Source organism: Procambarus clarkii, chromosome 40, assembly GCF_040958095.1.
Source record: "Procambarus clarkii isolate CNS0578487 chromosome 40, FALCON_Pclarkii_2.0, whole genome shotgun sequence".
Classification (NCBI taxonomy): Eukaryota; Metazoa; Arthropoda; class Malacostraca; order Decapoda; family Cambaridae; genus Procambarus; species Procambarus clarkii.
The window spans coordinates 6,500,535-6,506,502 of NC_091189.1; positions in this window are offsets into that span (position 1 = coordinate 6,500,535).

The following is a 5,968-nucleotide window of genomic DNA, read 5'->3' on the forward strand; positions in this document are numbered from 1 at the left end:
ACACCTAGAGCTCCTGGCACTGCTACGGAGCACCTAGAGCTCCTGGCACTGCTCCGGAACACCTAGAGCTCCTGGCACTGCTCCGGAACACCTAGAGCTCCTGGCACTGCTCCGGAACACCTAGAGCTCCTGGCACTGCTCCGGAACACCTAGAGCTCCTGGCACTGCTCCGGAACACCTAGAGCTCCTGGCACTGCTCCGGAACACCTAGAGCTCCTGGCACTGCTCCGGAACACCTAGAGCTCCTGGCACTGCTCCGGAACACCTAGAGCTCCTGGCAAAGCTCCGGAACACCTAGAGCTCCTGGCACTGCTCCGGACCACCTAGAGCTCCTGGCACTGCTCCGGAACACCTAGAGCTCCTGGCACTGCTCCGGAACACCTAGAGCTCCTGGCACTGCTCCGGAACACCTAGAGCTCCTGGCACTGCTCCAGAACACCTAGAGCTCCTGGCACTGCTCCGGAACACCTAGAGCTCCTGGCACTGCTCCGGAACCCCTAGAGCTCCTGGCACTGCTCCGGAACACCTAGAGCTCCTGGCAAAGCTCCGGAACACCTAGAGCTCCTGGCACTGCTCCGGAACACCTAGAGCTCCTGGCACTGCTCCGGAACACCTAGAGCTCCTGGCACTGCTCCGGAACACTATACCTGCCAGGAAGCCAGACGCTAATCGGAGGCACAATGCACAAACTCCTGGTGGCTCGCAGCCGAGCAGACAGCGTTTGGGATTCGCAGTCCATGGACCCGGGATTGACTCTCGGCCGAGATAGAAACAAATCGACAGCTGTCTAACTCCCAGGTACCTATTTACTGCTAGATAACCGGGACATCAGGGTGAAGGAAACTCTGCCCATACGTTTTTCCTCCGGCTGCCGGGATCGAACCCCGGTCCACGAGTTTACAGCGCTGTCCACTCAGCCAGCCAACCCCCGACCCCCCCCCCCCACATTTGTGTGTGTGTGTGTGTGTGTGTTTTACAGAGAAATAAATGTAACACATATTATGGACAAAAAAATAGGTTGAGAGACAGTATAATAGGCAACCGATGGTTAGAAAGGCGGAGCCCAAGAACTAACAACTCGATTCTCCAGGCACCAAAAAAAAAAGTAAATAAAAGAAACAAATACACACTCACACAAAAACACCTCACCCCCCCCCAAAAAAAAACACACACACACAACTCACAACAAATACCCATTAAATACATTTCGGTGAATAACCTAACAGGTTTCAGAGCCCCGGGCCAAAATCCGCACACATGACAACGGTTCACGAACGCCGCAATCAACCGCCCCAACCTGTCCACCCATTTTCAAATACCGGCAAATTTAAAACATTCAGCTACAATTTAACCGATCCATTTTCTGTAAACATAGGGGGTTAAAAAAATATATATACTAATTTAATCTTTTATTTTAATACGAGTCAACCTTTGAGGGTATATAAAAAAGGATTAGATAAAACGAAGGTACAATTAGGGATACAGAGCATCCTACGGAAAAGAGACACATAGGAAAACTTACGCATCTTAAAACACCACTGCTCTGTTGAGACGTGTTCACGACAAGTTCAGTAAGCGTCTTAGAAAACGTGTGAAGGGTGACTGCGCTAATTGAAGAGCACCCTCAACTTACGTACTCCGCAAGACGTATTGCTCATGATTTCTACGTCAGTCTGCGATCAGCAGCGTCCTACAGCTACATACAATCAGCGTCATCACCCCCTACATACAATCAGCACAGTCACGCTTCACTATAGAGCCGTGTGCGATATAAGGGACGGATACGAACACTAAGACAAGGATTTACGAGAACAGCCTCGGTGAAAGGCAAGGTAAGGTAGGTATCAGGTGAAAGCGTTCAGCCGAAATGACTGAATAACATTTAGAAGGGATATGAAAACAAGGGAACTGGGATATGAGGACAAGGAACTGGGATATGATGACAGGATGGGAGCTGGGATATAAGGACATGGAGCTGGGATATGAGGATAAGGAGCTGGAATACGAGAACGTAGTGTTGGAACTGTGCTCCATCGCTTAGACTATTGGGAATCGAACGCCGACCCTTCAAGAAGCGATAGACAGTAGGGGTGAACGAATATGAGATTTGGAGGCGATAGACAGCAAAGTGAAAGACTAGGAGGGTTGAGGAGTAATGCTTTTAATGATTGATCACTGTTATAGGACAATAAATGTCTTCTTGAAGTGAAATCACAATAGCGTGATGTATCAAATGAACAAATTCATAAGGGCCGTGACGAGGATTCGAACCTACGTCCGAGAGCATCCCAGACGTTGCCTTATGACGATGACGATGCTCTCGGACGTAGGTTCGAATCCTCGTCACGGCCCTTGTGGATTTGTTCACTTGAAGTGAAGTTCAAGCTGTTTCTGTGGCAAGTTCAGCTTTGACACGCTGTGAGGCGGGTGTGTGGTGGCCGCGTTCCACCTGCCAGATGACACAACACACCAGGAAACATTTTTAGGAATATTTAGAAAGCCACCAGGGGGGGGGGATAAAGTGGCCAGGGGAGCGGCCCGGGCCACTGGGATGTGTGGCCCGGGCCACCCCATCTCTACTGGGGTCTTCACCCGATTCTCTAATTATCCTTCAGTCTCCTGCCTCACCTATCCAGCGCAGTATTGTGAAGACAATCTCCCGGAACAATTTAAATCAGATTATAAGAAAAAAGATGCTTTTGTTAGTGGTAAAAGCCTAATGGGACACGCCTTAAAACTCGTATATTTTAAAAATATGAGAAATGAGAGAGATGGGAGAAGGAGGACGGGTAAGGAATGGGAAGAAGACGGTAAGAAATTTGACGAAGGGAGGGAAGAGATGGCTAGCGAGTAAGGTGGAAGGAGAGAGACAGCGAGAGGGCAGGAAGAGGAGCTCGTAAAGCCTCAACTAGACAAAAGAGGACTATTATGGGGAGAGTGGTGAGTGGCCGCACCGTGCAGGCTCACCACGCGGCCTGCACACTTTTGTATTGGTGAGCGTCGCATTCCGTCTCCTGTGACCCCCACACCACAACACAGTTAACAGGCAGGAAAGGTAGTTTGCTGAGACCAGTTGGTTGTTGGGACCAGCTGGTTGTTGGGACCAGCTGGTTGTTGGGACCAGCTGGTTGTTGGGACCGGCTGGTTGTTGGGACTAACAGTTCGAGACCAGCTGCTTTTTAAACACCTTTTGTTGGGATCACCTGCTCTTGTGAATTAAGCTTTTAACTAATATTCACTTTATTCAGTGAATTAACACTTTTGCTTTCTGCCGAAACTTCATTCAGTACGCAAATACACCAACTAAAGAACGTAAACACACGCTCACGCAAATACACGCGCGATGAATACAATAACTTAATACAAATACTACTGCAGTCTTAAATATCAAACATTTTAAATATGACACTCTAACATTACTCACTCAAACCCCATCCACATTTTGCTTCCCAGGTACCACAGCAACAGACTTATGCCCACACCCTTCGACCCCCAGCCCCCCCATACCCCCACCAACCTACCCCAACCCCTTACACCCTACCCCCCCCCCCCCTTTCAAAAGAAAACTACAACTACGGTAAGCGAACTGACAATTACCTGAGGTAATGATGGATAATTGACTAGCTGTCATTAACCTCAATTGCGTACAATCGCGAACCCTAACTTGAGAGACGAGGCAGGTCCGCGTAAGCCGCTCCCGGCTCTCGCTAATTCCCAACCGGTTTGGACTAAAAAGTATGAAAGTAACATAAAATATATATATACATCAATTACACGTAGCGTCAGCTGCTCTTAAGAGACGTAAATAGTTGAGAGTTACCCACTGAGCCCAGCCAGGTGTAAGAGGTAGCTCTCGCGCGCGCGCGTGAGCCAGATCTTAACTTCATAAATAAGATATTAAAAGACTTTGATCAAAGTTCAAAGGAGGATTGCAATTTAAAGTTAAATTTATTTTTCACTAAATAAATACATCCCCTGTCCCACTTAGCTACGTCACTCGTTATACAGTATGCATTCAAACAGGATACAATCTATATGACAACATAAATTCATAAAACATACATATATACAGCACGTATTCATGCAAGAATTCCACCGATATACCTCATCACTAATTAACCAATTTCAATGAAATTGTTCTTCCGTCTCTGGCTTAACTAGCTGGCAGGTGTGTGGGACGCTGCAGTCATACACTGTAATTGGAACCGGTGGTTCCACTGTGCTGCAGTTGTTGCTGCTGCAGAGTCAGCAGCAGCGCTGCTGTCAAGGCGACCACGGGCGTAGTCCTCAGGCCCTGGCTCCAGGTACAACCCTGTGATCAAGGCTTCGGAGAGATGGTTCGACCCTCGGGTAGTCCGACCCCTCTGGTAGTTCGACCCTCTGGAAGTGCCTTAGTTAGTAGGACTACAGTCTGCTGCTTAAATTCATACTAATCCTGACCCACAGATCTTGGCAATTCGAGCATCTCATCTTATTCCTCTCACCCCCTCCCCCCCCCCAAACAAGCGTGGTCACCCCAGGGTACCAAGGACCCTGGCCAGACTATTCGTTGATGATTGATGAAGTCAGCCAAGAGGTGACACGGGCATGAAGACCCCGTAATATTCGCAGACGAAGGTAAACAGGAAGGATACGAGGGGTCATGCACGATAAAACTTAAGTGAAAATCCCCCCCACAGTCAACATCTTACCAAGTCTCCTCTTCCTCGCACAAAAGAAGATGAGTTTCATAAGCCACACTCAACCTCCTTCCGGGTCGAGGAATTAGCTTAGTTAGCCTCTAAACCCTTCGTCCCCTCCAGGCGCTGCCGGTCAAGGCTGCACGAGCAACGATTGCAACATTCATAAAACAAATAAGAAAAATCAACATATTATCAAACTCTGGCTGGAAAGGAGGCAGTATTCCAGCGCTGTGTCATCCCTTAACCAGCCATGATGTGTACTATAGTTCCAGTGACATTTATGCCCAGAGCTTTTCATACCACAGTCGGCCCTGAACTGAGCCCCGTATACACTCAGTATACGGGGCTCAGTACACTCTTGCTTCAGTGAGCCCCGTATACACTCAGTATACGGGACTCAGTACACTCTTGCTTCAGTGAGCCCCGTATACACTCAGTATACGGGGCTCAGTACACTCTTGCTTCAGTGAGCCCCGTATACACTCAGTATACGGGGCTCAGTACACTCTTGCTTCAGTGAGCCCCGTATACACTCAGCATACGGGGCTCAGTACACTCTTGCTTCAGTATACACTCATGTTTATACTAACAAATACACAGATGTTTGTGAAAGGTCACAATGTAGGTTATGGTACAGCTACGGACCTTCGATCTCCGTTTCTTCGATCTCCATTTGAACGCCGACCTGCATGAAGCGAGGCCGTCGCTCTACCGTCCAGCCAAAGTGGTAACCCGAGAAGCTCAAGGAAGAGACGTAACCTGAGAAGCACTTTGTATACTCCAGGAATTTGTCAAATAAATCCATTCAAGGAATTTGTTGAACAAAATGCTTTTGTTAAAGCAAGCGAGAGGTACCTCTCGCACACAGGTACCTCACTCGCACACAGGCACACAGGTACCATGGTACCTGTGTGCCATGGATAACGTGTCCAAATGTACCTGTGTGCCATGGATAACGTGTCCAAATGTACCTGTGTGCCATGGATAACGTGTCCAAAGTACCTGTGTGCCATGGATAACGTGTCCAAAGTACCTGTGTGCCATGGATAACGTGTCCAAAGTACCTGTGTGCCATGGATAACGTGTCCAAAGTACCTGTGTGCCATGGATAACGTGTCCAAAAGTACCTGTGTGCCATGGATAACGTGTCCAAAGTACCTGTGTGCCATGGATAACGTGTCCAAAGTACCTGTGTGCCATGGATAACGTGTCCAAAAGTACCTGTGTGCCATGGATAACGTGTCCAAAAGTACCTGTGTGTTAAGGATAAGGACATTAACCCACAC